This window comes from Ovis canadensis, chromosome 21 (genome assembly GCF_042477335.2).
Source record: "Ovis canadensis isolate MfBH-ARS-UI-01 breed Bighorn chromosome 21, ARS-UI_OviCan_v2, whole genome shotgun sequence".
Classification (NCBI taxonomy): domain Eukaryota; kingdom Metazoa; phylum Chordata; class Mammalia; order Artiodactyla; family Bovidae; genus Ovis; species Ovis canadensis.
In genome coordinates this window covers 43,809,859-43,824,489 of record NC_091265.1, presented here as the reverse complement: position 1 = coordinate 43,824,489, position 14,631 = coordinate 43,809,859, and the positions used below count along the sequence as shown (strand labels likewise).

General features: G+C 39.5%; 1 pseudogene; it reads right to left on the bottom strand.

Annotated features, from left to right (window-relative positions):
- Positions 1 to 1,958: 1,958 nt before the first annotated feature.
- Positions 1,959 to 14,285, bottom strand: LOC138427288 (olfactory receptor 8A1-like; annotated as a pseudogene).
- Between the last annotated feature and the right edge of the window lie 346 nt (positions 14,286 to 14,631).

Here is a 14,631-nt window from a genome sequence, read left to right as displayed (position 1 = left end):
AAGAAATGTTTACCTCACCTTCATTTTCTAATTTTCAAGATAATAATTTAGTTTCTTTTTTTAAGCAAGTCCCTGATAGGTTTATTTATTTATTTAAATATAAATTATGTATTTTAATTGGAGGTTAATTACTTTACAATATTGTATTGGTTTTGCCATACATCAACATGAATCTGCCACAGGTATACATGTGTTCCCCATCCTGAACCCCCTCCCTCCTCCCTCCCCGTACCATCATTTCTACCAAAGAAAGCTAGTTATTTTTCTTTAGTATCTTTAACCATGTTTTATATGTGTTTCAGTCCATTGCAATAACATTTTCTTGCCTGGAAAATTTCATGGGTAGAGAAGCCTGGCTACATTACATGGGTTGCAAAGAGCCAGACCCGACTGGGTGACTAACACTTTCACTAGGTACCCACTAGAGATGTTAACACTTGAAAATGTGACAACATCATTTTGTTGAGAATGGAGAGCAAGCAAACTTCTTATACAGTGCTAATGGAAAGTAAAATTAAACAACCTCTTTGTAGGATTGTTTGGTAGTTTCTTTTAAACTTGCCTATGGCCAAAGAATTCTTAGATATTTATCTAAGGTAAATGAAAACATAGGTTCACAAAGAGTTCTGTCCATGAATGCTTATATATCCTTTATTCACAGTAATTCAAACTGGAAACTACCAAGTGTCCTTAACAGGCGGGAAACAATTTGTGCATCTATACAAGGAATGGATTGCTACTAATAAACAAGAAATATATGATTGATACATACAACAATATGAAAGACCTAGAAAGTGTTGTGCTGGGCAAAATGTATCAGACACTGTAGGGTCTGTATTGTGCACTCTGATCGGGAAAACTAATCAGTTGTTATAGAAAATAAGACAGTGGCTGTGTGAATTTAGGGATAGAGGGGAGATTCCACACTTTGGACTTGTGACTTAGCCCCATTTCTTTTATTTGCAAAAGGTATTTATACATGATCTCACATTTTGCGATTATTGATTGATTTTGAGTGTTAAGATGCACTCCTTTTTTTTTTTTAAAAGAGACCCATTTTATTGTAGTATAATTGAAATAATGTGTACAATATTATTAGTCTGAGACAAGCATACACCAGTGAGGGCTTCCCGGGTGAAGGACCTGCCTGCCAATGCAGGAGATGTAAGACATGGTGTCTAACTGTTGCGAATTGTAATTGCAAGAAGGCATTTAGAAGAGTTGTGTGGCTCAGAGTAGGTGCCCCAAACATGTTAGTGGCTAGCATTATTATTACTGTGACTAAGAAATTCATATAAAGGGATCAGGTAGAAGTTCTTGGGCAGGAATAAGTAGGGAGGAGTGGAAAAGAGGAGAGGAGGAAGTCTAGGTGAGAAAGACTCTGGACCTCACTTCCTGGTCACTCTCAGATCCACCTGTCTCTGCCCTTGTGTACTTCCAAGTGGAAAAAACTGGGAAGTGTGTTGAGAAATATTTTCTGCGTAGAAGAAGATTAAACAGTGAATGACTCTCAAACTCAGCTAAAGTTTAATTTATTGAAAGGTAGTTGATTTACAATATTATATTTGTTTCAGATGGACAACATTTTTATAGGTGACTCTGTTTAAAGTAACTGTATAATACTGGCCATGCTTATTTATTTTATGCATAGTAGCTGTATGCTTAATCCCCTGACTCTCTTCTCCCCCACCACCCCAGGTAATTACTCTTTTTTCTCTATCCGTGAGTCTGTGAAACTTGAAAAATAGTTACATTAAATTACAATTTAGCTAGTAGAGTTTACCAAAGGACTCAGGATAGAGAAAAGGCTTCTGAAATAAGGATAATAAACATAATATCAGCTGGTTTTAAATAGAGATGAGAGAAGAGAGAGGGCAAGAAGGAGGAGGGAAGGAGGCAGGAGAAGTCACCCAGCTATGCAGAGAAGAGACTGTTTCCTTTCTGCAGTGAGCAAGGATTCAGAGGGCTTCCCTCTGGGATTCACAACAACTTATTCTTAAATTTGAGCAAGAACAATGACATGTGCCTGAAAATAATTTTCCCCTCAGAGTTTTCTGGATGGCCACATTTACCTCCTTATTCCTCAAGCTGTAGATCAGGGGGTTCAGTATAGGGACCACTGTGGTGTAAAACATGGAGGCCATGTTCTCCTGGGCCAGGGAACTGGCTGTGGAGGGTTTTAAGTACATGAAGGCAATAATTCCATGGAAAATCCCCGTGGCTGCAAAGTGGGAGCTGCAGGTGCTGAAGGCTTTGGACCTTCCCTCTGTGGTGCTGATGTGGAGGGTACTGGACAGGATGAAGGCATAGAAAACTAGGACTGTTAGGTTTAGGATTTTATTTTATCACTATTTTGCCCCTCCTACCATTTCTTTGTAGCTTCTCCTTTGTCTCTGGATGAGGGGTATCTGTTTTTGGAGAGTTCCAGCGTCTTCCTTCCGATGGTTGTCGAATGACTTATTTTATCCCATCAGTTCAATTCAGTTCAGTTCAGTCGCTCAGTCGTGTCTGACTCTTTGCGACCCCATGAATTGCAGCCAAAGGTGGAGAAGCTCTATACTGTCAGCAAAAACAAGACCAGGAGCTGACTGTGGCTCAGATCATGAACTCCTTATTGCCAAATTCAGACTTAAATTGCAGAACATAGGGAAAACCACTAGACCATTCTGGTATGACCTAAATCAAATCCCTTATGATTTTATCCCATTGTTTATCTAATATCATAAAATAGAAAACATGAGCCTATACTTGATATTAGTCACTGCAATTATTACTCCAGTTCTAGCAGACCAACAGAGGCTTTGGATTGCTGCCCATAAGAACATAGGACACAAGAAAAAACCTTACCTTAGAGATGAAAGTAAACATGATTGCAAATAGCTTGTATTAGAAACAAGAGTTTATGAAAGAGATGTTTTTCTCACACAGTTGCTTTAAACTGTAATCAAATACCTGTGCTGATGAAAAATGGAACACACTCTACTGGAAATTTTAAGATATGCTTCGGTTTCAACAGTCCCGAAATAAATCATAGGAAATGAGAAGATCACACAGGCTTATGTAATGAAATATGGTCACTGAGATGGGGAGACTTGGAGACCTGTTGAAATATGTGGGTATGTGGATACAGTTTCCCCTGGGATAGAGTCATTTCAGAGGCTGGAGACTTTAGAAAAGGAGCAATTAGGACCCTGGATTTTGTGTTTTTGTGTCCCAAGTGTGTTAGTTTTCCTTTTAGTGGGGAAGTCAACTTGCTGCTTGAAAAACTATAATCTAATGCATCCTTTCAAATATTTTACACCCAACAAATCCATCATCATCATCATTAACATAATTAACATCATCATCATTAACATCAACATCACCACTTCCACCAGCATCGCCACAAACACCCACAACCAATTTGGTCATTACCATCGACATCATCACCAGTCACTACCATTATTACAGTTTTTACTCATCATTAGTTATTCACTATTAGGCACATACGCTAGACTTTAAGTGTTTAAAGTGTCTTTAAAACAAATGCAAATATTTTAATAAAAAACTGTATAATTTCAGTAAAGAAATGCCAGTTTATAAGGAATGCTAAAATTTTCACTTTGCTCCTGCACCTTTAGATGAGTAATGTTAGAACTGCAGGAGGTTGAGGGGCATAAGAAGGTAGGCTTTTAAGAACTCTGCATGAGCGTTTTGTCATTCATAAGGGAAATATGTTTAAAAGAAAATGTACTTTTCAAGAATACATTCATCTATCATCTATGAAAGTGTTGCTAATTCAGATTATAAATTAAACTTTTGAGATAACTGTACAATATACTCACATGGAGGTACAATAAATAATATATAGATAGATGCTATGTATCCTTTAAATAGCTAGCCCAGTGTTAACATTTTGCACAATTATAGTACAATATTGTACAATATTACATGTGGAATATTGCATGTTGCAACAGATAGTCCACTGAACTCTGATTTCCCCCGGTTCATTTGTAAATGTACTTCAAAGTAATTTTATCACATGCACGGACTGAGTATCAACCACCACAGTTCATATAAGAACACTTGAATCACCTTCATTCTCATTTTCTAAATAATTGTTTGCTGTTTTACACTCCAAGGATGATCAGTTCTTTTTTTTAATATTTGTGTTTATATATATGGAGATTATATCTTTATAATCTCATTAATTTGGTCATATTTTATGCATTTCAGTCCATTGCATTTATTCTCATTTTATTGCTCACAATTTTCTCTCTTTGTCCTGAGGAATTCTCTTCAGCTAGCTTCTTGAGTCTTTTTGGACACAGGACTATTAGTCTCTAGTCTCTTATTATATTAACTTTTATCTGATATGACAAGATGTTCTGAGCTCCTCTTGTCAATTCCGTTCTTCAGACCAGAAATCAACCATGTCTTTAAGAGAGTCGTTTTCTTTTAGTGATGAAATGGTGTTTCAAGGTCAAAGTGGATTCCTACAGGGGCTCATTTCTTCTGGGCTAGTCACTTTTTCTAGTTCTTTAAGAAAGAACTGGATGTTTGGGGCTGGTGCACTGGGACGACCCAGAGGGATGGTACAGGGAGGGAGAAGGGAGGGGGGGGTCAGGATGGGGAACATCTGTATACCTGTGGTGAATTCATGTTGATGTATGGCAAAACCAATACAATATTGTAAAGTAATTAACCTCCAATTAAAATAAATAAATTTATATTAAAAAAGAAAGTACTAAAAAACATCTATACCCCATGGTTCTCAACTTTATGAGGATATGTCTTGATATTCATTCTTCAATTTTTTTAGGTAGGTACGATTTTTTTCAGTATGTCTTTTTCAAATATCTGATTCACAATAAGCAAATTTCCTTGCATTATTGTTTTCATTGTTTTCTCCCGTGCTTTGGTTTTCTCCTTTGTGGCTCCTACTCACAATAGATTAGATGTTCACTGCTGTTGGAAAATTACTAAACCATCTCTTAGTAAAGTCTTTTGGCAGTTTCTTATGAACTTGTGTATGGTCAAACAATTCCGCTGCTAGATATGCATTCAAGCTAAATGAAAATATATGATCATAAAGAATTTTATACATGAATGCTTGTCTCTTCTTTATTCATCATAGCCCAAACTGGAAATAACCAACTTTCCAGCAAGAGGTGAGGAAACAAATTTGTGGATATATTCAGGCCATGGATGACTAGTAACCAACAAAAGCATAGCTTTGACTCACACAAAACTATGGATATGAAAAATGGCTCTTCTCCAGAGATCCTGTGCACTAAACCCTCATCAGCCCAGGTCAGGTGTACCTGCCTGTCCCAGGGGCACAGGACAGGGAAGGTCAGGACACAGTGGAGCTCGGGTTAATATTGGCAGGAACATGTCTCTCTGCTCCTCTTCCCCACAAAGAGTGGTAGAGCAATGAGTCTCATCCTTGCTCTGAACTTTAGGATCTCATAGAAGTAGGACATGCTGGTGGACACTTCCAGGTCACGTCCACTCTTCATCTTCTAGAAGGTACTCAGCCTGTGGGAGAGCAGGCTCTCCAAAGAGCTCCCAAACTGGCTTGCTCTTGACTTAAGACATGCTTTGTAATTGTGTCTGTTTCCTTGTGACCCCACAGACTGTTGTCTGCCAGGCTCCCCCATCCCTGGGATTCTTCAGACAGGAATACTGGAGCCAGTGGCCATTTCCTTATCCAGGGGATCTTCCCAACCCAGGGATCAAACCCAAGTCTCCTGTATTGGCAGATGGATTCTTTACCACTGAGCTGTCTGGAAATCCATTTCCCCTTAATACACCAACCAAAAGAGACTGGAAGGAAAAAAAAGTTTAAATACATAAGTATTTTGTAGAGGAAAGAGGGAAGGGCCATTTCCACTTCACCAGGAAGATGATTCGGGGGCCTGTGACTCCTCACAGGGAGTGAGAACGGTGCTCCCCAGTGTGGAGTGCCCTTCTCTGCAGGAAAATTAGGTAGAGTGGGTAGTTGGGAATGGCTCTTTCCGTATGTATTCTACCCTGGTTCTACTCAGGTAAAAAGCTGAAAATTACATATCCCAGTGTTCCCTCTAGCTAGAGCCATGGGTATGAATTAGTTCCCACTAATTTTTAAATGTATTTTTTGATGAGATTTGAAAGGTGGGAATGAGGTGGTTCTCACTTTTTAGTGTACATTGGAATCACCAGGATATCTATTACAACACAGATTACTGGGCTCCACTCATTAACTTTGTAGATGTGAAGTAGGGATCCCAAATTTGCATCTCTAACAATGTTCCAGGTGATGTTTGATCCCAAGGTTCAGCTGTTTACTGATTTTTGAGTGGCTTTTATGAGAGGCTTTATTTGTGGTGGCAGTGGTCACAGTAGCAGCTGGGAGTCACATCAATTCTGAAGTCACTTTCCTGGCATCCTCACACTTTCTTTAGTCATTAAATCAACTCTAACAAAATCATTCCCTGTATTTATTCCCTTTTGCTGCAGAAAAGTAGAGTTTTATGTGTTTCTCATTATAAATCACCGATTGATAAAACAGAATACCAAAAAATAGGTATACATGAGAAGATGTTATACATCCATTGCTCTGCGTCAGGCTGCTGAGTCTGAAACACGTATCCTTGATACTGTGACAAAGAAAGGGGCGTAGGGGAAATTTTGTCCTGTTGCCCTGGATTTACTGAGCAACGTTGGCAGCAGGTCTCTGTGTCAATTAAGCAGAAAGCGATTCGGCAACAATTTATGATCTGGATGAGCAATCATCCTGGTTTGTCTAGGTTTGAGTGGTTTCCCCAGGTGAGGCTTCCAGTGTGAAACATGGTGAAGCACCAGGAAACCTGGTGAGCTGGCCACTCTGTTTCCTTATTTGTTCTGAAGAAGTTGCCTATCAACGTGGGGAGACTAGGGCAGATGATAAATGGTGGGGATCTGAGGAACTGATTTGAGGAGGCATTTGAAATTGGAAGAGCACAATTCAGGCAGGTGTGATTGACTGTTCAAAGGAGGTGCCAGGTTAAAACAAAGGGGACATTTGAGATACAAGAGTGTGGGCTCCAAAGTCACTGAGACTTGGGCTTCATTCCCAGTGTCTTTGTTCACCAGATGTGTGACCTTCAGCAAGTTACTAAACTACGTTTCCATAGTGAAATGGGGAAAAGAGTAGTACCTAACTGTTGTGAGGTGTAACTGAAATAATGCATATAAAGTGTTAGAAGAGTTTCAGGGCTCAGGTAAAGGTTGAAAAAGATGTTAGTGGCTGACATCATTATTATTGTTACTCAGTTACATGAAGGGATCAAGTAGGAGTCCTTATATAGAGATTAGAGGGGAGTGGAGGAGAGAAGAGGAAGATGTCTAGATGAGGAAGGTTCTGGACATCACTTGCTGGAGACTTTCATTCCACCTGTCTCTGCCTTGTGTTCCCCCAAGTGCAGAAAGTAGATTGTAAATTAAGTAATATTTTCTACATATAAATTAATAAAAAGGTGAATTTCAAACTCACTGTTGAAAGTTTAATGTTTTATTGAGGTGTAATTGATATACAATATTATATTAGTTTTGGATATACATACTTCTTCGATATTTTTTGTAGTATACTCCACTTACAGTAAAAGAAGTGACTCATTGGAAAAGACCCTGATGCTGGGAAAGATTGAAGACAGGAGAAGAAGGGGATGACAGAGGATAAGATGGTTGGATGGCATCACCAAGTCAACAGACTTGAGTTTGACCAAGCTCCAGGAGTTGGTGATGGACAAGGAAGCCTGGCATGCTGCAGTCCTTGGGGTTGCAGAGAGTTGGACGTGACTGAGCAACTGAACTAAACTTACAGTTATGGATACATAAAAGTTGTCTATTTGATCCCTGCATCAGGAAGATCCTCTGGAGGAGGAAATCGCAACCACTCTAGTATTCTTATTTATTTATTTAATTGATGGATAATTGCTTTAAACAATTTTGTTGTTTTCTGTCAAACCTCAACATGAATCATCCATAGTTATACATATAACCCCTCCGTTTTGAACCTTCTTCCCATCTCCCTCCCCATCCCACCCCTTTAGGTTTCTACAGAGCCCCTGTTTGAGTATCCTGAGACATACAGCAAATTCCCATTGGCCATCTATTTACATATGGTAATGTAACTTTCCATGTTACTCTTCCCATGCATCTCACCCTCTCCTCCCCTCTCCACATGTCCATGAGTCTATTCTCCATGTCTTTTTCTCCCTGCTGCCCTAGTTCTTCAGTACCATTCTTCTAGATTCCATATATATGTGTTAGAATACAATATTTATCTTTCTCTTTCTGACTCACTTCACTCTGTATAATAGGTTCTAGGTTCATCCATCTCATCAAATGCATTCCTATTTATGGCTGAGTATTATTCCACTGTGTGTATGTACAACAACTTCTTTATCCTTTCATCTGTCAGTGGACATCTAGGTTGCTTCCATGTTCTAGCTATTATAAATTGTGCTGCAATGAACAATGGAATACATGTATCTGCTTCAAGTTTGGTTTCCTCAGAGTAGCTGCTTAGGAGTGGGATTGTTGGGTCATGTAGTGGTTTTATTCATAGTTTTTTAAGGAATCGCATTACCATCTTCCATAGTGGCTGTATCAATTTACATTCCCTCCAACAGTTCAAGAGCGTTGCCTTTTCTCCCCACCCTCTCTGGCATTTATTGTTCATGGACTTTTTGATGATGGCCATTCTGACTGGTGTGAGGTGATATCTCATTCAGTTTTAATTTGCATTTCTCTAAATTGCCAACATCTGCTGGATCATTAAAAAAGCAAGAGAGTTCCAGAAAAAACATCTATTTCTGCTTTATTGACTATGCCAAAGCCTTTGACTGTGTGGATCACAATAAACTGTGGAAAATTCTGAAAGAGGTGGGAATACCAGACCACCTGACCTGCCTTTTGAGAAATCTGTATGCAGGTCAGGAAGCAACAGTTAGAACTGGACATGGAACAACAGACTGGTTCCAAATATGAAGAGAGTATGTCAAGGCTGTATATTGTCATCCTGCTTATTTAACTTATATGCAGAGTACATCATGAGAAATGCTGGGCTGGAAGAAGCACAAGCTGGAATCAAGATTCCAAGGAGAAATATAAATCACCCCAGATATGCAGATGATACCATCCTTGAGGCAGAAAGTGAAGAAGAACTAAAGAGCCTCTTGATGAAAGTGAAAGAGGAGAGTGAAAAAGTTGGCTTAAAGCTCAACATTCAGAAAACTAAGATTATGGCATCTGGTCCCATCACTTCATGGGAAATAGATGGGGAAACAGTGGAAACAGTGTCAGACTTTATTTTTCTGGGCTCCAAAATCACTGCAGATGGTGATTGCAATCATGAAATTAAAAGATGCTTACTCCATGAAACTAAAAGAAGGAAACGTATGACCAACTTGGACAGCATATTAAAAAGCAGAGACATTACTTTGTCAACAAAGGTCCATCTAGTTAGGGCTATGATTTTTCCAGTAGTCATGTATGGATGTGAGAGTTGGACTATAAAGAAATCTGAGTGCAGAAGAATTGATGCTTTTGAACTGTGGTGTTGGTGAAGACTTTTGAGAGTCCCTTGGACTGCAAGGAGATCCAACCAGTCCATCCTAAAGGAGATCAGTCCTGGGTGTTCATTGGAAGGACTGATGCTGAAGCTGAAATTCCAATACTTTGACCACCTGATGCAAAGAGCTGACTCACTGGAAAAGACCCAGATGCTGGGAAAGATTGAGGGCAGGAAGAGAAGGGGGTGACAGAGGATGAGATGGTTAGATGGCATCACTGACTCAATGGGCATGGGTTTGTGTGGACTCCGGGAGTTGGTGATGGATAGGGAGGCCTGGCTGCAGTTCATGGGGTCACAAAGAGTCAGACACGACTGAGCGACTGAACTGAACTGAATAATGAGTGATGTTGAGCATCTTTTCATGTGTTTGGTAGCCATCTGTATGTCTTCTTTGGAGAAATGTCTGTTTAGGTCTTTCCCCCACATTTTGATTGGGTTTTTTGTCTTTCTGTTATTGAGTTGTATGAGCTGCTTGCATATTTTGGAAATTAATCCTTTGTCAGTTGTTTCACTTGCTATTATTTTCTCCCATTCTGAGGACTGTTGCCAGGGTCCAGCCCCCACAGGATCCAGGGGAACCTGAAGGAGAAACGGTGTCGGCAAATGATTTAGAGAGAGATAAGGAAAGAATGTTGTAGATAAGAAAATAGAAGAGAGAAAGAGGCTGATATTAACGCAGAGAGCCTTTATGCTCCAAGGGATCAGCCTGAAAGAGTAAGAGAGAAAGAAAGAAAGAGAGAAAGGAAGAACAACACGGGGAGACCAAGCTTCTTCAGTGAGCGAGACCCTTCACTTTATTTTCAGAGAGGGCTTTTATACCCTGAGTTGTACATACAGCAAGGTGAAAAATGCAGAGTCAACTCAACATTCCATCAGTATTAACTTTTATCGATATCAGGTTCCTTCCTGTGAGAGTCTTATTTTTTGTACATTATCTTCTGACCTGGAGGCCTGTTGATAATTTTATGACCTCTTTTTGATAAAGGTTGGTCAGACAGAACAATAATTTTCCCTTAAGGTGTTTTTTCTTAAATTCTTAGCCTGCATCACACTTAAAGTACAGAGTACTTTTTTTTTTTTTTTTACATTTTTACGGAGCAAAGATTCAGTGGGTTACAGCAAAGAAAGAACTTATTAACTCAAAATCTAATGTTGTTAATGCTAAAGCTGCTGCTGTACATCCTGACTATATGCACTCCCAGGAACACAATGGATAAGGGATGTGAGAACTTGGTAGCAAGCATTGGCTCAAAAATGTTGCAAGAGTCTGGATAAACCTGCCAAGTAAGCTAGAATGCTAACAGGGGGTTTGAAACACTCCTTTCATGCCCAGGAGATTTATCAACTAGAGCCCTAAGTTGATTTTTTCCAGAGAAAGGTGGTTGGAGATAGCCCCCTGTTAATGCCAGAAGAGTTGGTGAAAGGCATAAAATAGTAAGACAGATTCTGGTTTTGGGGTAGATGCTCGAGCAGGTCCAGAGGGTCCATCGAGTCCTGAGGCCTTGCTTATCAGGACTCTTCTGCATGACCTTGTCATGGGTGGGATGGCCCAGGGAGTCCCTTCAGTTCTGCATGACCTTGTCATGGGTGGGATCTCCCGTGCTGGCTCCTGGCAGACTGTCTCTTCAGCTTACTTAGTTTCCTTTGCTGTGTAACAGTTTTTGAGTTTAAAAGGTTCCACTTGTTTACTTTTGTTTTCAATTTTGTTACTCTGGGAGATGGGTCATAGAGGATCTTGCTTTGATTTATGTCATCAAGTTTCTGCCCATTTTCCTCCAAGAGTTTTATACCTTCTGGTCTTACAGTTAGGTCTTTAATCCATTTTGAGTTTATTTTGTGTATGATGTTAGGAAGTGTTCTAATTTCATTCTTTTACACGTAGCTCTCCAGTTTTCCCAGCACCACTTATTAAAGAGGCTGTATCTGCCCCATGGTATATTCTTGCCTCCTTTGTCAAAAATAAGGTACCATAGGTGTGCGTGGGTTTATTTCTGGGCTTTCTATCTTGTTCCATTGATCTATATTTCTGTTTTTGTGCCAGTACCATACTGGCACAAAAATGGCTACTGATGACTGTAGCTTCGTAGTATAATCTGAAGTCAGGAAGGCTGATTCCTCTAGCTCCATTCTTCTTTCTCAAGACTGGTTTGGCTATTTGGGGCCTTTTGTGTTTCCATATGGATTGTGAAATTTTTTGTTCTAGTTCTGTGAAAAATGCCATTTGTAATTTGATAGGGATCACATTGAATCTCTAGATTGTGTTTGGTCATATAGTCATTTTCACAATATTGATTCTTCCTACCCAGGAACATGGAATAGCTCTCCATCTGTTTATATCATCTTTGATTTCTTTCATTAGTGTCTTATAATTTTCTCTGTACAGTTCTTCTGTCTCCTTGGGTAAGTATATTCCTAGATACTTAATTATTTTTGTTGCAATGATGAATGGGATTGATTCCTTAATTTCTTTTTCTGATTTTTCATTGTTAGTATATAGAAATGCAAGTGATTTCTGTGCATTGATTTGTATCCTGCAGCTTTGCTAAATTCACTGGTTAGCTCTAGTAATTTTCTGATACTATCTTTAGGGTTTTCTATGTGCATTATCATGTCATCTGCAAACAGTGAGAGTTTTACTTTTTCTTTTCTGATCTGGATTCCTTTCTTTTTCTTCTCTGATTGCTATAGCTAAGACTTCCAGAACTATGTTGAATAATAGTGGCAGAAATGGACATCTTTGTCTTGTTCCTGATCTTACAGAGAATGCTTTAAGTTTTTCACCATTGAGACTAATGTTTTCTGTAGGCTTATCATATATGGCCTGTCCTATGTTGAGGTAGGTTCCTTCTATGCCCATTTTTGAAGAGTTTTAATCATAAATGGGTGCTGAATTTTGTCAAAGGTTTTTTCTTCATCTATTGAGATCATCATATTGTTTTTATCTTTCAATTTGTTAATATGATGTATCACATTGATTGATTTGTGTATATTGAAGAATGCTTGCATCCTTGGGGTAAACCAAACTTGATCATGGTGTATGAGCTTTTTGATGTGTTACTGAATTGTTTGCTAAAATTGTGTTGAGGATTTTTGTATCTATGTTCATCAGTGATATTGGCTGTAGTTTTCTTTTTGTGTGTGTGTTGTCTTTGTCTGGTTTTGGTATCAGGGTGATGGTGGCCTCATAGAATGAGTTTGGAAGTGTTCATTCCTCCGCAATTTTTTGAAAGAGTTTTAGAAGGATAGGCATTAGCTCTTTTCTAAATGTTTAATAGAATTCTCCTGTGAAGCCATCTGGTCCTGGGCTTTTGTTTTTAGGGAGAGTTTTGATCACAGCTTCAATTTCAGTGCTTGTAATTGGGTTTTTCATAATTTTTATTTCTTCCTGGCTTAGTCCTGGAAGATTGAACTTTTCTAAGAATCTGTCCATTTCTTCCAGGTTATCCATTTTATTGTCATATAGTTGTTCATAATAGACTCTTCTTGTCCCTTCTTTCCTCTCCTCACTAGTAAACACTAGTTTCTCTATGTGTGAGTCTGTGAATGTTCAAAATTAATGCTAAATTTCAATTAAGAAGATGGAGTTTGCCTATGGGAGTCAGGATGTAGAAAATGCTTTCCAAATGAGAGAAAAGATGAAGAAATCAGAGGAAAGAGTGGGCAGAAAGACGGCAGGAAGGAGCAAGAAGCAGTCTCTCAGCCATGCAGAGAAGGAGCATTCATAGGGTTCCTCTCTGGGATTCATAACAACTTACTTTTAAAACTAAGAAAGAATAGTAACATTTTCCTTAAAACATTTTTCCTCTCAGAGATTTCTGCATGGCAGCCTTTACATCCTTATTTCTCAAACTGTAGATCAACAGGTTCAGCATGTGGATCATGCAGTGTAAAACATAGAGTTCACGTTCTCCTGGGCCAGGGAACTGGCTGTTGCGGGTTTCAAGTACATGAAGGTGGTCATTCCATAAAACAGCCCCATGGCAGCAAAGTGAGAGTTGCAGGTGCTGAAGGCTTTAGGCCTTTCATCTGTGATGCTGATGTGGAGGATACTGGACAGGATGAAAGTATAGGCAACAAGGATTGTTAAGGTGGTGACTATGATGTCAAATCCAGCCAAAAAGAGTACTATCATACCAATAGGATAGGTGCTAGAGCAGGAGAGCTTCATGTGGCAAGTATGTCACAGTAATAATGACTGATGAATATCTCACAATAGGACAGTTTCAACATGATGCTAGTCTCTATATGGTTGAGTCAATGAGTGACATGACATAGACCCAGCCAATAGCAGGAAGCAGGCTCAATGAGACATGATGTTGTAAAGAAAAGTGCTTCAGATGGCAACATAGGCCGTCTCTGTGAGCGTGTAACACTCAGCAACAACAAACACCAGGAAGAAGTAGAGCTGGGGCATGGACCCTACATAGGAGATGGTGTTCTTCTCTGACACAAAGTTCACCAGCATCTTAGGGGTGATGACAGAGGAGTAGCAGAGATCCACAAAGGACAGGTTGCTGAGGAAATGGTACATGGGGGTGTGAAGCTGAGCGTTCAGACAAATCAGGGTTATCATGCTCAGGTTCCCTACCATGGTGACCAAGTAGATCCCAAGGAGGAGGAAAAAGAGGGGGAGCTGGAGCTCTGGTCGATTTGTTAAACCTCCAAGAATGAACTCTGTCACTATAGAGTGATTTTCTGCAGCCATCCTCATCTGGTTGGGGAACCTGTGGGGACGAGAGAGAATTGCACGAAAGGCTGCATCTTGCACTGCTTGGTGAAGCTAGTTTGACTTTGTGAGGCCAGCTGAATGATTCTGGGATCCTTCTTGATGAACGACTCCTCATCCTGTTGTTTATTTTGGGAAGAATATCAGACCCTGTGTATATTGAGGATCATGGAGATGTGAGGAAAAGGCAGGCAAGATATAAAATGCTTATCTCTTTCTTGTTTTTCAAATATCTTATAGCAGTAGATCTTAATGTCTAGTCCATAGATCAGCATCATTGGCATCACCTGAAGATATTAGAGATGCAAATTGTCAGGTCTCACCC